Genomic DNA, 21,561 nt, shown 5'->3' with positions numbered 1-21,561 from the left:
ATGACAAGAATTGAACAAATGTTGCTGAACTGTGAGGAACTTTGGCTTAGGTCCAATAACTCTGGGGCCAAGAGCAGCTGTCATGAAGAATGAGGGACTTTTATAGGAGACCCAAAGGTTGCATGAAACACACTAAGTTACTCCACTGGTGAAGACAATTTTTCAACAAAAAAAAGATTCAGAGTATAAAAAAAAATACATATATATATACACACACACATACAGAAAGAAAGTGAGAAAGAGGAACTGTCTAATATTATCAGACAGTTTTGGAAACATGGGAAATTAAATATGTATTTGGAGAGGATATAATTCAATATTCTTCATTGTCTAGAGGATTCCACAAAAAGAAGGAGATTTTGTTTCCTTACAGAAGCATTTCCCTAAACACTGCTTTGTGCCAAAAAGAAAGAGAGAAAAATCACTTTGAACAGTTCAAATTAAAAGTAATAATCCTGGGCAAAAGGCAGACAGAAAAATCACAGGGTCACACCAACATGACTTTGACCTATGCACTTTTTTTAGTCAGCAATGGTCTGTAGTTCTTGATTTTCAGTTTGTATAAGTTTGGAGAAGGAATAAAAAAAATTGATCCTAAACACATCCATGAGAACCAGGGTTATCCTGGTACAGATGTATTCTGAATAAAACCTTCACTTCCTGCAGCATACAGCAGTCATGTGAGCATGTTCCCTTGGGGCTTTTGTGTAAAGAGAAAGGAGGAAAATGCAGGGTTGATCTGTCTTGCTGGAGAACTGGGATTTAAACCACACAGGTTCATTCACCTGTTGCTAGCTTCTCTCTGACTAACTTTCTATAATCCTGTATTCACCAGTTTCATAAACTTCTCTGTGAGGCTATTGCTGGGGCAGTAAAAATAGAGGAATATTCACATCAAAAATAATACAAACAAAGCTGAGAAAAACAGTTCTTAGGGAAAGAGAAAAATTATCTAGGGTATTTGTTACTTCCTGAAAATTCTCGCAAGTTTATCCATCATGCTGAATGTCTTCTAGCTTGAAGGAATCCTGCGGCATTTGGGATCACAGGAATGTTAAGTTGTATCACACTGGAAGTCCATTTGGTCCACTGTCCTGTGAACACTGATCAAAGCCACCCACTTCAAAGGAAGGTGCAATGAAGTATGAACAAGACACTTATGGAAATATCCAGCTTTTGATTCTTCTTTCTTATTCCAGACAACCAGTGAATGGCTTACGCTTTGTAGCTAGAGAATTTCTGCCTCTTCTAGCTTATATATGTATATTCTTTTTCAGTATCATTGTACACCTTCTTTTCATTTCCAAAAAATATTTCCATTTAATTTCAATGAAATTGAGAGTAAGTGTAATTTTATTACATGATTTTCCCCCATTTTATTGATATTGTGTGATTAACTTTCCAATCCATATTCACCTCCTTAATGAATAAAATACACTTTTTGGCAGTCCAGTAGCCTTTGATAGACTTAGGTGAACAAGTCATGACAATCTGTTCAAAGAATTTTGTCCCCTTTGCTCTCTGCAAGCAAAAGCTTCAAAGGTCAGTTCAGATAGACTGCATACTGCAGAGGTGTTCATTATTTAAACTCATGGATACACTTCTCATGCAGGCAAATTTTAGCACATGAGCAGCTTTTAGTGTATATTTGCTATGCATGTATGTTTATTTCTTAATAACTGAGCAAGATCATGAAGATTCTGCTATACAAGATAGATAGCTGTTAGAGATGGATCAACAGTACCTGAAAAGAGCCAGGGAGTATTTTGACAGACCTGAAATGACACAGAAGGGTAATTCCTGCCCTTTCTCTAGCTATTCCAGTGACAATAAGCTTTGTTGGTTTTCTTTAAGGAGGAAGAAAAATCTGCTTTGGGCACACAAGCTATACTAAACTTTTTGGAGGAATGCTTCTTCCTTCTGTGCTTGCAACTGAATCTGAGGATAAAAAAGGAAATAATATTTCCCTGACAAATCCTTCAAACCATCTTTCTGGAGAGTTCTTGCTATATTACAGTAATACAAGAAAGTCTAAGCATTAAATGTATCTGAATTTAAGATTTGTAAACAATTTCAGTTGTGTGGATGACTTTGATAGGCATACAGTGTTTTTCTTACACGAGGATAAGACCAAATAGCGTCCTGACTTGTGTACCACTGGAATGCTGATTTTTTTGAGCAGGTTGGGATAAAGTCTGTTAGAGGTTTGAACATTTTTAAAAAGGAGAAATCTGTAATCTGACAGTGATTACTGAGTTTTATGTGACCTATGATTTGGCCTTGAGAAAAAGCTATATTCACACTTTTGAGTTTAGCAAATGTACCGAGTGTGAAGAAAGACGCAAATCATAATCCATGGAAGAAGTCAGATTTTGGACTGGGGAGTATACCATGAAGATAATAACAAAGGGAATTGAAAAGCCACTGAAATAAAACACTGTGATCCAGTTTAGGTCCACACAAGGTAATGCATTATTGAGCAGTTATTTCTCCCAGTTAATCATTAAATGCACTCCTACACTCTTAAAAACTAATGTGAGGAACACTTTTTGGACAGAGAAGAAAAGTACATACAATAGGTATTTGAGTAAGAAACATGCAAGCCAACAAAATAACAGCTCTCTGTTCTGTATAGCTCTATATTCCTTTAAAGCTAGGTTGTTTCTTTACTAATTCCAGAGCATTAGTATGTATTGTGTTATTCTGTACAGCTTGTTGTACAGAAACAATTCAATAAATGAAAAGTCTGAATTCTAAGTATTATTATTATTTTTGTTCAGATTTGCTTTGTGGTGCAAGATTCTTTTGATTGCTTCAGACCTACAACAATCCCCTGTTGTTTATCATAAATAACAAGTTGTTTTATTTCTCTGGGCTTGCAAGTTTCATTTTCTTCTGTTGCTATAATTTCTGTTCATTTCTAACAGGAACACATTTTCCTACAGAAGTGGTCTTATATCTAACTGTACCTTGTGATTTGTTGGCTGTGAAAAGCATTCTAGCTGATGAGAAAACGGTGAAAATCATTCCACCCCTTCGCCAGAATGAGCTGAACTTTCTAAGGATATATTTTTGTTCCTTTTTGAAAGGGGATAGGTAATGCTTTCATTTCTGACTGCCCACTTGCTAGACACCTTTCTATATTGAATTCAGAAATAAGTTGGTGGTAGTGCCATTATTTCCCACAGAATTCTTATTGTGTAAACTTGATCCAGCACTGCCACAAAGGAGTATTGTCTTTGTACAAAAAGTACTATTTGCAACAGTATGGTCTGTGTTTATTTGCCCAGTATCATCAGTTTTTCAAAATCTGTTAAAACTGTGCAGTCTTTCTTCTGGACTGATCTTTTTTATTATGGCTGAGTAGAGTGAGTTATAGCCTCCATGATAATGACTTATCTTGTATTTATATCTATCTTTCTTCCCTACTGCCAAATATGCTTTGCATATTTTCTGTGTTAAAGGTTGTGTAACAGGGCTGACACCAGCTCTGTAATTTTTAAGCATAGTGTTTTAGCCACTTTTTTCACAACTAGAGCCCTTTAGAGCCCATAGACACGGATTCAAAGGTTTTATGAAAACAGGCTGGATCATGCTGGTTGTCTGTCCACTCTGCCACTCTGCGCTAACATGGGAGAGTTCATGTGATTTACTTCATTGAACTCCTACTCCCACAGTTTCCCAGTGTCTCCCCCTGCAATCTTTAACAAAGATGTGATCAGTCATTTTGATCTTCACTCATCTGGGAAAAATGTGCTAAGACACAGTATAAGATGACCAGAGCTTGTCTTGCTGTCTAACAAACTGATAAAGCTGCATAACCTATTTATACAGTTTTTCTAACTGTGCAGGAAAATGAGGCACAGATAATAGGATGCCACTGATAAGAGACTATTGACATTTTAACTGCTGAAGACCCATTTTTATACCTGAAGAATCTAAATCTGCTGAGGGCAGGGGAGTTAAAGTGTTACCTCTGGCATTTCCTGTGGTCAGGAATCCCTCTTCCACAACTGCAGGGCCAGATGCATGTGACAGGCAAGGGTTTCCCACTAACGGGGCAAATACATCAAATAACTGGCTGCTTTCTATTGGAGGCACGCAGTTTCTTCAGGAGGTCAAAGGAAGCACTCAGCATTTCACGTCATAGCAGACACTGCCACCTCATCCCCAGATCGCCTTTACCCAATGCATATTCCTGTACTTCTTTCATGTTTTGGAATGCCTGTCCTCCTTTTTTGCTTTTTTTCCCTGCAAGACAAATATGTTTTAATCTTTGCCCCATTATGAATGCAAGCAAGCAAGCAAGAAAACATTACAGATCTTCTTGCATACCCAGGAAGCTCCATTTCCTTGCCTATGTCAGTTTGAACCATATATAATGGCTGTCTGTAATTCCTTTTCTTCCACTTATTTCTTCAGCACTTCCTGATCCATCAGTCTTCATTGGCATGCCTCTTAACGAAATTTGTTGGGCATCCTTCCTGCTTCCAGAGCAGAATTAATTAATGTCTACCTTCACATGACCATTTCCTTTTATTTAGTTTTCTATGATCTATCTCCTTTGAGCTGTTTTAAAACTCTGATATCTCTTCATTATATCCTCTCTTAGATCCCCCAACACTCCCTTCCTCTTGCGTGTGAAGATGCCCCAACTCTTTTCCTGATTGCATTCTCTCTTTTTCCACCGTTGTTTTCTTATCTTTGTATAATTTTGTCTGCAAACATTAATATAGCTATTAATTCTGTTTTAGGCCATATACTTTGTATCAGTTCTGTTTTAGGCCAGAAAGGAGCCCTACAAGAAATTTGGTGAGGGACTTTTTACAACAGCATATAGTAGCAGTACAAGGAGGGTTGGCTTTAAGCTGAAAAACAGGAGATTAAGATTAGATGCTTGGAAGAAATTCTTCACTATGATAGTGATGAGACACTGGAACAGATTGCCCAGAGAGGCTGTGGCTGCCCCATCCCTGGCAGCGTTTAATGCCAGGCTGGACAGGGCTGTCAGTGTCCTGGTTTAGTGGAAGGTGTCCCTGCCATTGCGGTGGGGGTGGAACTAGGTGATATTTAAGGTCCCTTCCAACCCAAGGCATTCTGATTCTGTGATTCTGTGTAGCAGAACAAATGTGCCTTAACTAACTTTTTTTTTGTTAACGCACATGTAAAGGTTATTGGCATTGCTGACTTACATCTATTCCTAGTCTCTCACCTTCAGGCCATATCTGAATTTTGCTAACCCTCTGCAATGCATGTCTAAGATGCATCCTTCTCTTTGTCTCCATCACTTACCTACAACTCACTTCAACTTTCACCTGGAGAACTGCATTTTTTTTTTTATTTTCAAGCACTGGCAGCTGCTGTTGTTTCCTGCTTATGTCTGTTGAAAAGACATCATCAATAACCAATTTCCAAGCTCAAGTCCCTCTACTGGGTTTCCTTTCCCCATCACACCAAACATTATGTTTCTCATGTTCTTGGTTTAACTCGTCAATACTTCATGGTGGTGTTCCTGTAGAAGTCTCCAGCAAACATCCACCATCTACTTGTTAAAGTTCAGATGGGATGCTAGTGTTGTTCTCCTCTTTTGGGAGGTCACCCTCACCAACAATTCTAAAATCCACATTGTTATCTTTTTTTTCAAATCCTTAAATCTCTCCATCTCTCAGTGACTGCTGGGGACCTAAGGAGAGCTTTGTCCTACTTATGTGTATGTCTTAATTTGAACTAATTTGCCATTATTTTCAGTGGAAAATAATACAGGCTTTTATGAATCATGACGATAAATGCAACACTATTAGAGGATGTTGCAATGATTTGTCTTCCTGGGAGTAGCATCCTGGACAGATGTTATCAACTTGAGCTTGAAACTGACTTTTTCTGCAAGAAGGAAAAAATGGTAATTAAAGTGAATGGTGCACCATTTTTCCTACTTGTGTGAAGTTAGAGAAACAAACTTTCCTCTAAGAAAAGCATACTAAATCCTAATGCTAGTTAATCCAACTTCCCCTGTTGCACACAAAAGAAATGTTATTGCCACCCAGGCTTCTGCAGAGTATTTTATAAAGGATCTCCTCTCTTAAAACAGAGGACATTCTTATACTTTTTTCTCTATTCCCTTGCTTAAATTTAACATGATTTCCCATAGGCTTCAGGATGTATATCTAGCTGTCTAATGATATCAAAAAAGATCAGTTTAGAGAGAAATATATAAAATCCAAATGCCTTTTCCTTTGGACGAACCATATCTTTAAATGAACTCGTGGAGAACTTGAAACCTCTTTCCTGACGCACATGTGGTGAGATCGTAAGATCATAGCTGTATATTCAATTATTTTTCCCAAACACGCACAGTACGCAGTCATGAGCTTGAAAACTGCAGTCCTTGAATTACATGTTCCTTTCCTAAACATTTTCCCTTTCCCAGCTTCTTTAAGTATGCCATGTTTTATTTTCAGTCCTGCTAGATTTCAGGGGCCACGAATGGCATTCTCTTGATAAAAAAAAGTGTTGGCTTTTTTTTGTTTGTTTGGGTTTTTAATTTATTTATTATTATTATTATTATTATTTTGTCTCTGGGCTTTTCTGTTGTAGTCTTTGAAAGAGAAGTTTTCAGGTCAGAAAACTGATCTTGTTTAAAGCAGAAAGCTGCTACTTGGCAAAGTAATGCTTGCATCCTTGGTGGCGATGGGAAAGAGCTGGCTATGGAGCAGGGAGTACCTGTGTGGTCAGCAGTCATCCCGTGCTTTATCTGCACTAATATCGTTGATCCAGAAAGGCAAAAGGGAAGGAGTTCGAAAAGTTATAACAATACCTATACAATGAGTCTTTTGTAGCCCAAAAAATAGCATGAACACACCAGAGGATAGTAGGGATACTGTATGCTTTATTTCACCTGGTGAGACTTACTTGGCTTGTAAGAGTTTTGCTGATTTTAGCAGCAGTCCAGGATCATATAATTTCTCAGAAATGTGAGATTAAGAATTGACAAATAGAAAAATAGGGTGGTTGGTTACAGACAGAGTATGTTTAGAGCTTGAGTTTAGCTAACCTTATACATCCTTGCCTTTTTACTACATATTGCTAATAAGGCCTGAATAATGTTTCATGTTACACAAAACTTCAGTTGCATGGACACGTGCCCACACCCCCACCTCATGCACACAGGTGGATACAAAGGTAACACCATAGTTCATGTTTCACAACAATCCATACAAGAAAGTCTACATAGTAGAAAAAAAACGTCTCCATATTAGTGGATAGTTAAGGATGGCTTGAGTATTTTCAGTGTAGTCTGAAATACAGGATATAAGACACAGTCTGCTTTGTTTTGGGTCTTTAGTTCTAACTTCTATGAAATCAATGCCAAAATCCAACTAAACCACGTGGTGCGTGTTCATAGGAAGACAAAGTTGAACAGGTATTTTGCAAAACCACACACATATATATACATTCTACATTGTAAAATGTCAATTAAATATTCTCTACTTCATCACTTGGAGCAATTTTCTTCACAGATCTGGAGAAATACTTCCTCATAAGTTAAAAATAAAACTGGTGTGAAATTTCCTTTCCTAAAGCAAAAAAAAAAAAAAAAGAAAAAGAAAAAGTTAAAATGCACCCCTTTATAAGGGCATATGTGCGTACATGTGTGTGTGTGTGCGCGCGTGCGCATGTGTTTGTTCATATTTTTAAAAGAACTTTATTTTTATGCCTCCTTTATATCAGCAGACTGCCCGGTGTAGGATGAAAACATTGTCATATGCACATAAGACATGGGGAAGATGCTTCCAACTGGCCTGCATTTTCTCATCTGTTACAGATTTAAGATCTTTAGCTCCACAACATCTCTAATTTCTCAAAACCTGAAAACCAGAAAACAAGAAGTGTGCATAGGAGAAAAACCTCCTTTCATCACACTGGGATTATTTTTCTATCCCAGGTGCTTGAGCCTGGGCTTTCTCTTAGTCTAATTGATAACCAGTTAGCTCCTCCCCTTAACCCCCTGACTTTTGTGCATTCCCTTCCCGGGCGACTACTGTTTCACTGTTCTACCTCATTCACTCATGGTTGACCTGGAGCTCCTGAGTTAAGCTTCCCCACTGGTATTCAACCTTGGACCTTATTATTGTTCTACTTGTCTGACCTCCGATACACTAAATTCTAACAAGGTGATCTGAAAAAAATCACTCATTTTTTTCTGTGTGGTTTCATGGCTCGTCTTTTTACCGCTTTTGGCTGATGTTCTTTTCTCCACTTCAGACCACCAAGCGCTCTGCTTTAGTTTGTCAATTTATAGTGCTGTCATGGTTTCAAATGCTGCGACCATTGTGTAGAATATACTCTCCTGACCTCTGAAGCAACTTTCTGTATTTCAATTGTTAACTCATTAGGGTTTGGAAGAACAGCTGAAAAGAGAATGGCTTTTTTCCCACAAGTGCTTCCAATGAGCTGCTTGAAGAGTCATCACAGTTGAGGATTAAGAGAAACCAAGAGGATGATGCTAAAAATTAGCTCCAGTTATTTTGCATTCTTGCTTAAAGGAAACAAAGAGAACCCCTCAATCCCAAATCGTACTGATGCTCTTCATCACTTTGCCACTAAGATACAAGAGAGCAGCATATTAATAAATCTAGTAATGAAAAGATAATCTACTGATTTGGATAATTCAAGTTCTTTTCCAAAGTATGCCAAAATGTAGACAAAACCTGTTCTTTAAGATAATTTTTGTATTTCACTACTTTTACTGTCCACAGGGACACTTGTTTGCACGGTTCCTTTGTAGTTGGATTCTGCGCCTTGAACTGACTTCTCCTAATCAAGTTTTTTCTAATAAATACTGGTTCAACTATTCCCCTTTCAAAATGCCTTACTAAGGGATAGGAAGAGGAATAGAGAAGTGAATGGAAAGTGCCACCACATTTTATTCTAAAGTCAGCTCCCTCTTAAGACAACAAGAGTGCAGTGATAACCGTGTGTGTTAAAAAAAAAAACCAACAAAACAACAACCAACAAACAAAAATCTCCTTGCCTTCCTTCTTTTCCATTTCAGTGGAGAAATCGTCTCACTCATGAGCAAATAGAGAGGTGCCTCTGCCATTTAGGGACAGATTTAGAGCATTAGCAAAAAGTTCGTAACTTTCATACTCTGAGTTTTCAGATTAATGCACAACATCTTATTTCTGAGATTTCTCTCTGTAGCGAAGACTGAGCCACTGGTTTCTGAGTAGTAAAATTAGCCTATTGTTTTGTCATTTTAAATAATTTAGTGTGGCTTAGAACTTAACAGTTCTAAACTTGTAACATCTAGCTATGTGTGCACAATTTTTTAAACAGAATATTTTGAATGATTTTTCTATCTTCTCCAGCATCACAGGTGTTTAGCTCTACCACATATTTCGATAGCAACAGAAAAATTTAACTTTTTGGATTTCCTGGGTACTGTGTTGAGCCATTAACAAAATACTTCATTTTGAGAGTCTTCTTGGTACAGCATTCTTCCAGGTAGCACTAATCATGGCTGCACAGTTTTCTGAAAACATGAAATACTTGAATGCATGCTTCATTTTTGTGTCACGGTATTGTGTTTCAGAGTTCTTGGCAAAAAATTTCCAGAGGACAAGGCTGACTTGGGTATATCTCTAGTGATTTAAACTAGCATGATATGGGTCTGACCTTTTTTTTCTCAATCCTGTAATACCCTTTTTACAGATGGGTAAATTGAGGTGTTGGCTAGCAAGTGTCTTATCCAAAGTCACAGACCTAGCCAGTACACACAATGTAATTGGTATCTAATAGCTATTCTTCAGCCCTCTAAATCACTTGCTAATTCTCTCAGCATGTTTGTTGTTTTAACATTTATCAGTTTTGTTCAGTATAAGTCCACCTGCCTCAAAAGACTCTCTTTTCAATTGTTCATATAAACAATATTAGCATGAGATTTAAACAATTAAAAACTCCAGAAGTTAGTGACTATTTTAGCAGGATTAAAATGATGTTATAAAGTGAAAGGAATATAATCATTGTGGAATTGATACTGCCTAAAACCAACAGATGCATTTGGTTGCCTATGTCAAACACCATTAGACTTCTTACTTTAATAAAAGAGTAAAGCCAATACTATACAGCAGCTTAAATCAATTTCACTAGAATGCTATTATAGTTGCCAGATCTTCCAAAATTATAGAATATTTCTTTCCTGAAGAGGTGAGGAGCCCTCAAATCTTATAGTTCCATTAAAAAATATATATATTTGCATGGATGATAAAATGATATCAGAAAGCAATTTGTGTTAGTGTTTGTACAAGCAACTGAAAAAAAATATAAATCTGGCTGATTATATTGCTGTGCTTCTTCTGCATCATTGTTTTTAACAGATGGTTTGCTATTATGACTGCCTTTACTTCAGAAGACTTTATAACCTCTTTTTGTCTGTTTGCTTAGAGCTGTAGTGCACCATTTGTATTCGAAAAGTTTTTGTGGATTACTTTGTCATCCACTTTGAATCTCAGTTAAATTCTGGTGTCTTATGGTCCTGGGACAGTAAATCTGTGCTTGATCTGGACCAAACGTATTTTGATTGTAAATAGAAAGTCTTCTTTTATGAGGATGTTCACTTCACAGCTTGAGCAGTGTAATTTTTATACAGGTCTCAGCAATCAATAAAAAAGCCACAGGAGGAATGATTTATCTTGTTGGTTACAGAGACTGTCACCGAGAGAAATTGTAAAAGATCAATTTACACAACCTGGTGTGAGAACGTTATTGATATAACATGGCTGATCAGTTTCTGGTAGTCTATGGGCAGATGATGAGGAGAGAGCCCTGCCCTTGGATAGGGCCACTCACCAAGATCTTAATAGACTCGCTGGTCCATAAAATGGACACGAAGCCAATGAAGGGGGAGATTCTGCATGCTCATGGTACATTGACTGGCCTGCAGGAAAATGGATTGGCTCAGCTCTGATTACTTAGTTAAGCAGTGTCATGCATCCTCCTTTTTTTTTTTTTGTTTTTGTTGATTTGTGATTTTCTTTTTTTTTTTGGTTGTTGCTTTTCTTTTTTAGCTCCCCCCTACTGTGAGAACTGTTCACTTGGAGGCTCACTGCCCTAATTACAAAGGGCCCTTTTCACTACAGGTCACAGGAGCTGGCTCACTTGACAGGAAATAAGGAAAAAAGCTACCTTCCTGGAAAAAAAAACAAAAAAGGAAAGAAGAAAATCAAACTTCCACTCCTCAAATTAGTTAAATGAAGCTTATCAGCACTTGTTAGTTGATTCTTTGACAGTCTGTTAATTGCAGCCAGTACATTAAGTTATGTTATAACCAGCAGGGCATATGATTAAAAAATAAATAAATCTACAGATGTGCCACATGGCATGTGTTGTTGGAGGAAACAAAGTCAGAACAATGTTGATCTTTGCTATAAGTATCACAGCACAAAAGCTATTTATAGGACTTTTTGTTTTCTTATTCTGTAGAATTAAATTCCATTCTAACTGGTGGGGCTTCTTTGGCTCAGAAGAGAGCTTCTCTTTACAATGAGATGAGAGAGGGTCTTGTGTTTTCTTAATAAAAACAAACATCGGCTATTCTGTAAATATAAGCAATCTGTACCTATGCATGTTATACATACAAATTTTAACATACTTTTCCTGACATATACTCTCTATTATATTCTTTTATTTACAGACAAGAATTTCTCACTGTTATTACTGGAGGGAAAGAAAAGAACATTAGCAGCACTAAGAAACCCCGCGGCAGTTGTTTCGCCTTTGTAGGAGGTGACTCTACTGTATAACTGCTAGCAAAATAAAGGAACCAAAGGCACATCAAGGGGAAAAAACTGTTTTCATGTGTTTAACCTGTTAATTATAGTAATCTACACTACAGTGTAAGTATTGTAACCTGGAATGGGAAGCGGGTGTCTGAAAGAATGAGCTGACTAAGACAAAAATGATTAAATCCACACTTTGAATGGACGTTTTTCATATGTAATTTGAGCTACACATTCTTAAGTTGTTTCATTTTCACATTTCTGTACTCATCGGCACATATCAAAGTGAAAGACTGGCTGAAATGAATGTTTTCTTACCTTCATCTGCTGGAGTATTTTAAATACTTCTCAAATGCTGAAAGATGTGTTCTCCTGGATCCATAGTATGTGTTTTAATACATGTTTCATGTTTAATATGAAGTCAGATTTTGAAGTCCTAGGCATCCCAACAATATTGGTTCTTTTTATCTACAGAAGAAAAAGTATAAATGCATTGTTACTTCGATACTCATGAATATTCAAAGTCCCTATTAATTATCATTGGCTTTCCATATGATAGAACTAGCTATCAGAACTCTTACTGTGTTCATGACACGTCCTGAGCACAAACGGGTCACACACACACTCTCCCATTCCTTCAGGTCTGAAAGACAAATTCTTTGTTCTGAAAATGGATAGGGTGAAGGTGCTTTCCCTCTTCCTATGCCTTCCTGTACTGACAGCAGAAAAGAAATAAAAGAAATATTACCAGAGTGAAGAAATGGAGTTTGTAAGTTCCTGAGGAAGGGGTGGGTGGGGGATAAAGATGGAGACGGCCAGATGGGTATGATGACAGCTAGAAGGAGCTGGGGCTAGGGGAGAAAGAAGGGCAGGAGGGAACCTTCTCTTGGTATGTTCTCCACATGCTGAAATGACTTGATGTTACTATATACCCATGTGTGCTAGTAACCCGTCAAGCCCACAACATCTGGAGTGGTAGTAATGGCTTGGTCCAGCTGTAGGGCTTGCTTCTTTCTACCGATGGAAAACAGAAGATGCTCCCTGTGGGGATACACAGTTTGGTGCAAGTATAGTCACAGTGCCTCTTGCCTTTTTCCAGACCTCTTGTCTTATTCATCCTTGATCAGGTTCCAGAACAAATTTGGTCACACATAGATGTTTATGCTATGTTTTCAAGTGAGGGGCTAGGCAGAGAAAGAGTTGCTTTCTTCCTGTAGCTGTCAGGCCATTCACTGGCTCAGGCAGTCAGTGGCTGTTAACATGTTCCTCCCCTGCCCTTCTCATAACAAACTTGGACTCTTCCCAGCACTCAAACAAATGCCACTGCCTGTGTTTGACACATGGATGCTACCTGTGCAGAGTGAGCCTGGGCATACTGCTACTGAGCCATCTCAAGTACTATGATCTTCTTTTCTGCCTTGATTCCTTTCTTACTTCCCTTCTCTGCTTTCGGAGCTCCTACTAAGTGCATACTGTTTAAAAGTTGGACAATTCTGGTGACTATTCCCTGAATTACTGGCTACTCAGAAACGCAGAAAAACACACTGAGAAGCTCCTCATCAAGATTTTCCCTGATTCACTGTAGGGGCAGCTGGTAACAACACCCTGTATTCAGGTCATTAAAGCCTTTCTATTATAGAAAATCCCTGTGACCTTTTATTTTGAGAATCTCTCACATTTCTGTTGTTTGTAGAAGGTGTTTGATATTCAGCAGAGGAAATCCCCTTGGGCCACAGAAGTGTCTTTTCTCTGTCCCATGAAATTCCATTCAGGATGCAAAGTGACAAAAATTGCTATTAGCCTTCTCTTATTTTTATCTCTTGGGAAAACACTGGTAGGGTCCAGTCTGCAGACCAGGTTCACACTGGCGCTCCCAGCACCGAGAGACACACTGGACCAGCTGAAGCCAAGAAAATGGAGAAGTAGGTGATGAAGAGAACAAGTCCGTGGTTTTGCATTATAAAAAGTTCCCAAGTCAGTAGTTTCCATCCCAAACTACCCTCTAAAATCCTTAGCTCAAGATGCAGGAGAAAGGTACACCAGATCAGGCTGCCTCTTGGCAGCTTGTAGGCTCAAGATGTTTTCCTCATTCACACAGACACAAAACCACCTTTCATCAGCTAATGTGCATCTGTACAGTAGCAGTTCTTGATAACTCTGGCAACAGCATCCTGTACTGCAAGGCACAAGGTTCAAGACTAATGCCTAACTCTTTAAGGAAAAATAAGAAAATGTCAAGAAATAAGGAGTGTTAAAATAATTTACAGCAGAGTTAACTTTAACTTTCCTGAAGCTGCAACAGATAGTTCTTGAGAGTTAAGAAAAACCTCTGAACACTAATTTATCCACTTTTACATGAATGCACTGTGCTGCAAAGGTATGTTAGATATGAGTAGACTGCTTTTTCCAATTGTCTCTGTCTAAATCAGTATTCAGGGTGGAAGCATTCAGTGGGTAAGAGGAGATGAGCGAATACAACTAGCATGCTGATATTTTAGTCTTAAATGCTTGATTTTACGTTCCAAGTAACTATATTCACCCAGCATTATTTGTAGCCTGGCGCTATCCACTAAAATCAACCTTAGTTCATTTATGTAATTCTTTGGTTAAAACTTACAAGATTTAAGAATTTCAGAAAACTACCTAAAAGCCATGATAGCTGCAGAATCCATACCATTACTGTGCTTTGTGCATCCAGTTGCTGAAGGTGTTGCACACTCCTAATATTTTGCTTCTTATACAGAGAGCTCCTGCTCAGGACTTTAAGGAAGAATGTTCTTTGCCTTGGAACAAAAAAACTAGAACTTGCTTCTTCACCATTTAAGCATAGACCTATCCTGCTCACTGTGCTTATGTATGGATCTTATCCAGGACTCACAATCATCAAGCTCTGGAGAGGACCACACACACATATCAAGAGGACCATATTCAGGTTCTACTGTAACTTTTCATAACTAGAGTTAGGTGAAAAATAAATTTCTAGTTTAGAGGCACTTCAGACTTTAGTTTTATAGCAATTCAAACAGAATCATATTTTGCTTTCATAATTTCTCATGACATAGGAATTCTGGGATTTTTTGAACCCTCACCAGGGCTTCTGAAATGAAATACACTCTCAGGAACTTGGCAGCTGATGAGTACTGTTGACATGATTCTTACTAAAATCTTACTAGCTTCTCTTTAGCTCACTTCAGAATAGCAGCAGTTCAAAGGCTTATGCATATGCCCTAAAATGTTTTTAAACTAATGTAGAAATCTTTACCTATGTGTTATAAAGGTCCTTATATCTATATTTGAACAGATTAGCTTCTTCAGTCTTTTGTTAGTAGCTTTCTAGGGAGATTACTCATAGTTAAAAAACGTGAATGAAGTTTCTCATGACTAAATACATTTGTAAAAGATTTTCAGCTGAGATGGTCTTCTGCAGCACAGGGATGCACTGAGGACTGCATCAAAAGCCTCATCGGAACATGCTTCCTCCTATTTTCTATTTGCTTCCATCGGGGAAAGGGCTAATAGGGAAAGAATGTGCTTCACAGCCCCAGCCATGCCGACACTAGGCAGCCCATGTCAGCACCATGTTAAATAGATAAACAGGGGCCCTGATGATTACCCCACCTCTTATTGCCAATTAAAAAGATATAAAGCTGGAGACACTGGCACCAGGGCAGAGTCTCAGATGCTACAATGCTCGGAGGATTGCTCAGCCTCTCTGCAGATATAAACAGAGCAGAAATCAATTTTACTAATTGCAGTGGATACCATGAGATCTGTATCACCACTCTTGGAAATGAAATGCAGGTAATGAAACCAGCTGAAATGAAGACATTGCCAACTTGTGAGACTTATTCATAACACACACATGAATAGATATGCCTCAGGTGGAATTTAGGACGACTCAGTGACTATTGTTCAAATAATTTGTTCCCTTTTGTTCACCAAACAATTCTTTTTCCTATGTCAAAGGCAGCTGCCAAAGCGAATTTACATTCTGATGCAACATGTGCATCCCTGTTTGTATGTGACTTCTTTTGTACGGTATGGCTGATGAGATTGGGTGAGATTTACCTGGCTGAAGGCAAACTTGTTTTAGGTGTTTACATTAGGACAAAATGCATTATGCCCAGGATTGTTGTCTTCTTTCCAGACAGGAGCCAAAGTTAATGATGTGTAGAAGACTGCATTTGTGTTACCTCAAAATCAGAGTAGCAGTGTCCACTAGGATGTTCTTTAAGGGTTTAGGTTTCATGAGTAGTACGAAAGAGTGAGGTTAGAATATGGTCTTGGTGCTAGTGATGTAATTCCTGGCAGTAATGTTCTGCTGCTAATGCAGACAAGTTACGGGACTTTTGTCCCCATATTTCCTCGCTTCCAGTTTACATGTATTTTTGGAAACTAACTTAGGTTTAAATATTTTCAATTCAGAGAGCTTGCTAAATTTTGACACTAACGTTTATATGTTTCTGATCAAAATGTTCTAACTTAGAAAATGTAGGCTTTTGGTTGGATTGTTGGGTTTTGGATTGCTTTTGGTCTTGTTACTTTAAGTTCATTTCTCTTTGGAAAAGGTCTTTTCCCAGCACTCTTGGCTGTACACAGCCAGAGTTTACAAGGTGCACTGAAATTGAAATATCAAAGAGAACTGTTGAAATGACATGCTTGTGAAATGTGTGCAATTATCTGCTATTAACTCATCTGGATTCGTGTGATGAGCAAACCGTGATTTTCAATGTGTCATTACATTGTTGCATCAATGGGTTGTTCAACAGCTCAATTTAAAAAATACTCAAGAAATAATCATCACAAGAGGTAATCCTTCCTATTTGATTCAAATATACCTTTTCCAACATTAGGCTGACATGATCATGGATCTCATGAGATTTCAGTGCTTTGTTAGGATTTGCATTACAGTATTTACTGTTGATTTTGTTGTGGGTATTTTATTTTTCATAAGACATCTCAGAGCCTGTTTTCTAATTATGTAGAGAAGTATGAGAGATAATGCTACCATTTCTGATTTCTTACTTTAAGCTACACTGGCAGAGTGGTGGTCTTTCACACAGTGTCAGAGTGGTTATTTTATTATTATGGTATTACAATTTTGCCTGTTCTGGTGGCTATTCAGCTAGAGTTACCATCTTCTGGCACTGAAAAGGTAAATCAATCTTGAGTTTTTAATTTGCAATTAAAAGAATTTGTGTGGAAAATGGTCAGCACCTATTTGAACTTGGTTGGCTTTTGTCCCATGGATATACAACAAGAACTGCTTGTTGACAACAGAGCATATTTCCACCACCTTATGACATGGGAGCTTTTGTTACTGGCAATCAGTTTTCAGAAGTTCGTCTACATAATCTTAAGAATGTTTCAGTATGCTTGCTTACATGGTGATTTATCTTCTAGCTAATCTGAGGTAACTGTAATGATTGCACTTTGCATATGCTGGCTCATTCTTCTATAACCAGCGTAAACATGTGATTGTTTTGGACAGAAACACTATATTTCAGTGTGTCAGATGATGAAAGCATGAAGAGGCTTCTAGGAGGTGAATATGTGCTGGTGCATATACGTGGGAAGATACTGCTAACAATCTTTAGGGATGAAGAATTATCCAGTATTTTTTTCTGTTTGTGATTCAGTAGGTGGAAAGAATCAGCCTACTGAAGTCTGAGAAAGGCAGTGGAAAGGGATCAGCCAGCAGTTGTCTATGTGCTGGAGGTTATGATAAGGTGGGTGGAAGAGAGAGCAGAATAAGAATGGGGGAAGAATTAAAATGGGGGATGAAAAAAAGAAAATGAACCCAAGGAATGAAAAAGAGCAGAAGTGGAGACACTGTATGGACTGCCTGGAGGATGAGGCCATAGTCAAAGAAAAGACAGAATAAGGTCGTCACTGACATTTCTAGAAGATTATGTGCAACTGGATGAAAACTGCAGGACAAAGTGCACTATTAGATGGCATTGAATAGTACACTTCAACAATGAAAACATGCCTTTGTGCCAGAGCATGAGTTAAGTTGTGAGACTGTATCTGAGATAAATGATGAAGAAGAGCCTACATTGATTTGCTGCAAACAGAACACTAGACGTCAGGTAAAGAGTAACATCAGGAATAAATGACAAAATAACAACTAAAAAAAAAGGCTGATGCAAAATGTGACATCTTTTCCAAGACATTCCTCTACAAGGAAAACACTGAAATACTCCAGGCTGCCACTGTTTTGAACATTGGCAACTGCTCATTCATTTCCTATGTGAACACTGAGTGCACAGTAAATACAAAGAGGCCCAGTTCACCTATCCAAGTAGACCAAATGACCATGAAGATGTGTGCTAAGTGTGTTTATTTGGGAAGCTGAAACAGGGTGGCTGTAAAATCACAGCCTAGCTTCCTGCATGTCATCTTTCTTGTCCAAGAAGGCAATCCCCTCCCAACATAAACTACCAAGGGCTGGCCTCCCCCTGTGGGTGCTAATGGGGCATAGGTGCGACTGTTTGAAGAACAGCTCTCACATAATGAAATAATGCAGGTGTTTGAATCGCTAAAGTACTCACAGAGGAACTGCACCTGCCAAGAATAGGCAGAGGTACACAAACACATAATTTGTGGCTACATGAGCGGATACCTAGTAGACACCCTTTTAATAATTTACCACTGAGTACGTGCAACAAAGTTTCTTACACTGGGAATAGCAACCAAGCATGGAATGTCAAAAAGAAGTAACTGGCTCCTCAAGAAAGGATAGCTGGCTAGGAAGAAAACTTTCCTTCTACCAGTTTGTAGCTCTGCAGTCTTCACAGACTGTGTGAAGGGAGATTGTTGAGGAGTTGTCCAGTTTTCAAAAAATTCAGCTAATCTGTAATTTCTGAAGAGCAAATGTGACATTCACCATGAAATTCAGGAAGAGGAACTCAGCTTGCCAGAGCCGTCTACCACCCCAGTGTGCTCATGTGTACCCCAGGGAATCATACTTTAGTCTTACAACAGGGGAGAGAGCCTGAATCATTGTAGAGACTGTAAGAAAAGACATAGATTTTATCATCTAGGGTGTTTGTTCTCATTCAGCCCAGGGTATTGGTTAAAGGTGGTTGTTTTTGTTGAATGACAGACATTCAATAGTTTGTATGAAGTGAATCTGGTAGTCTCAGATGAATGTATAGAGATTACATGTGAACCACACAAAGACTGTGGGTGCTACTTCTCGGAGGTAACTCCTGAAGGGATGTGGAACAGAGCAACCTCTTCAAATAGGAGCAGGGATGTCTGTAGGTCTGAGGTGGAGGGGGCAGCACGATCTGCCTTGTTGCCTGTGCATATTTGCTTTATGCACAAATGGCCACTTAAATATTCGATTATGGGGTGTTATTCTGTCTTTTTGTTTTCATAAGCATTAAATATGCTCCTTCACCCTCAACCCAGTTAATTTTCCTCTTGTGGAATGGCAATGTGTTGGTTAGGTACGTTTTGGCAGTCCCAGTAGAATCAGTGCCCTCATTCATAAGCTGTGATTACTATCCTGGGGAAATGAGAGCAACTTATATTTGTGGACATAAAGATCTGGTAGAAGCTACTGGAGCAGAGTTTAAGAAATGCATAAAAAAAAAAAAAAGTGATAGAAGGTTTTTTATTTTGCTCTGGGCTTTGAAAACAATAGAATGAAATGGCTCCATTTGAAAACAAAAACTGCATAATGATGTTTCTATCTCAAAATAAATCTTACATTAATAAGAATCACTGCTAATGTAGTTAGAGAGGCCAAAACATTTTAACCTCCATGGTTCAAAAAAAAAAATAAATAAAAACAACAAGAGAATTTAAAGTTCTTTCTGGAAAGAAAAGAGAAGAGGGAGCAGGAGGAGGAGGGGGAAAAACAAAAGAGAAACTCTGTCTTTCAGTTCCAATAGTTCTTGATGTTTAAAATCTCTGAAGTTTCCTTATGTGTTATGAAAAGCTACAAATTTATCTTTTGCCATTTTCCCAAGGGAAGCTGACCCAAATCCACCAGCAGCAGTTGAAAAGGTTTTTCCAAGCTTTATCAAATGGCCCCAACAGAGACCAGCTTAAAATTAAAAGCTTCCCCTACCAGAGGGAATATATGTGACTTTAATAACTGAAATGTGTTTTTACTTTCTATTACAGGGGTCAAAAGGTTTCTAAACAAACCAAATTTATCAATTATTTAGAGCTGATTTCTTCTGAAGTGGTATTTCTAAGATATTATTTGGTGGATAAATTCAATGTTCTAAGGCCAGCAGCAGCATTTTATTCATAACAAATTTCTCCTAAACTGAATTTGCTGGGGCAACTTAATTTCCACTATCGTGTTTGCACTGTAGAAATATCAACTGAAGTGTTACAGGGCCTAACTAGTGGGCTTTTCAAAGAGAAATTCCATATAAGCATGCTTATTCAGCACCACCCTGCTTGCCATTTATTGCTTAAGGAATGAACCGGTACATTGTGTCTGCAGTAGAATTTCTTTAGCTGCTGAAATATCCTTAAAAACCACAAGGCACCTTTAAAGTCAGGAAACAATATCTTAAACTACATTGTCACCCTTGCAGCAAAAGAAAATAACTGTCAGAAGTTTTGTTAAAGACATTTTAAAATGAAAGACCCATACACACGCACACATAGATGCACACATTTTCTTAGCTTTCTCTGAGAAGCGAACACTTTATTTAGGTTGTTGTGGAAGGGAATTAACAGTAGATTTAGAAAGAGACCATTCTTAATACCTAATAGGGTCCACTGACCATGTAAATACTCTGTTTGTTATACATTAGCTAAACATACATTGGGTTTCTGCCTAAAGTCTGCCATTTGGTGCGGGCAGAAGACGTTATGGAACAGTTCATAAATTCATGTGGAGCCCTGTTAAATGTAACCAACCATCCAAGAGCTGACATTTTGCCATCTTTAAAATAGCTGCCTCTCTTGCAGTAAGACCTCAGGTTTATTTATGCTAGCAAATATGAAGTAGTAATGCGATCTATGTGTTACGGACATTTTTTTTTTTGAGAAATAATCTGACTATTAATAAACAAAAATGCCTTGAATAGGTTCTCCTTATTTATACTTGAAAAAAACCACTTCTTCCTGAAAAATCACATGGAGTGAAAGCATCATTTTGTGACCACTGAAAATGGCCCCTTTTCCTTAGCCACACATACTTTCAGAAATATGAATTATTACAGCAAATGAAGAACAAACAGGTGAAAGCTCTTCCTTTCTCTTCTGCCTCCCTTTGCCTTTGGGGCAAAAGGATTCTGCATGAGCATGAGAGATTGGCAAAAAGGGATCAAAGTGAGCCAAATTTGATCGAGGCCTGGCTAATAAGGAGATGGGGAGCTTTTACCTCCAGGGCACTGACTCTGCTTCTTTTTCATCTCTGGCTTAGATTGTCACTGAAGTTTTGAGATGGTTTGAGGAAGCTATCAGATGAGGACTTGAGGTTTGCTCTGGGGATTTTGTGCCCTGAAAAGACGAGGTTTGAACTTGAATGGAATGATACACTGAGATCGAGCATGCTTCTGAGTACAAGATGGTAATAATCTGTTTAAATGGGTAACATGAGCTTTGGGCTGTGGTCAACAAGGAACTAGAAGGATATAATTCTTGCCCCGAAGTAGCTACATGCCTGCATGACCTTTCCCTGCCCTAGTTTAGAAGGGAGTTGAACTAGCAGCTCATTTTTGGCCCACTGCTGACAGTGATTGAAAGCTGTGCTAGAGTGGTTATTCAGTGGCTTGCGTGAAATGAGCTGATGGTCACCAAAATCACG

At 38.2% G+C, this 21,561-nt stretch overlaps 1 long non-coding RNA gene across 1 annotated transcript in view; it reads right to left on the bottom strand.

Moving 5' to 3' along the window:
* The window catches only part of LOC133225353 (uncharacterized), a 161,396-nt gene that overhangs the window by 24,554 nt on the left and 115,281 nt on the right, over positions 1-21,561 (bottom strand). The window contains exon 5 of the long non-coding RNA XR_009729111.1: positions 12,096-12,245. This is a non-coding gene — a long non-coding RNA (uncharacterized LOC133225353). The remainder of the gene's footprint in view (positions 1-12,095; positions 12,246-21,561) is intronic.

This window comes from Neopsephotus bourkii, unplaced genomic scaffold, assembly GCF_033783945.1.
Source record: "Neopsephotus bourkii isolate Nb327-2 ecotype Australia unplaced genomic scaffold, CSIRO-AGI_Nbou_v1 NB_1760, whole genome shotgun sequence".
Classification (NCBI taxonomy): Eukaryota; Metazoa; Chordata; class Aves; order Psittaciformes; family Psittacidae; genus Neopsephotus; species Neopsephotus bourkii.
The sequence above is the reverse complement of the archived record's forward strand: the minus strand, read 5'-3'. Positions and strand labels throughout refer to the sequence as shown.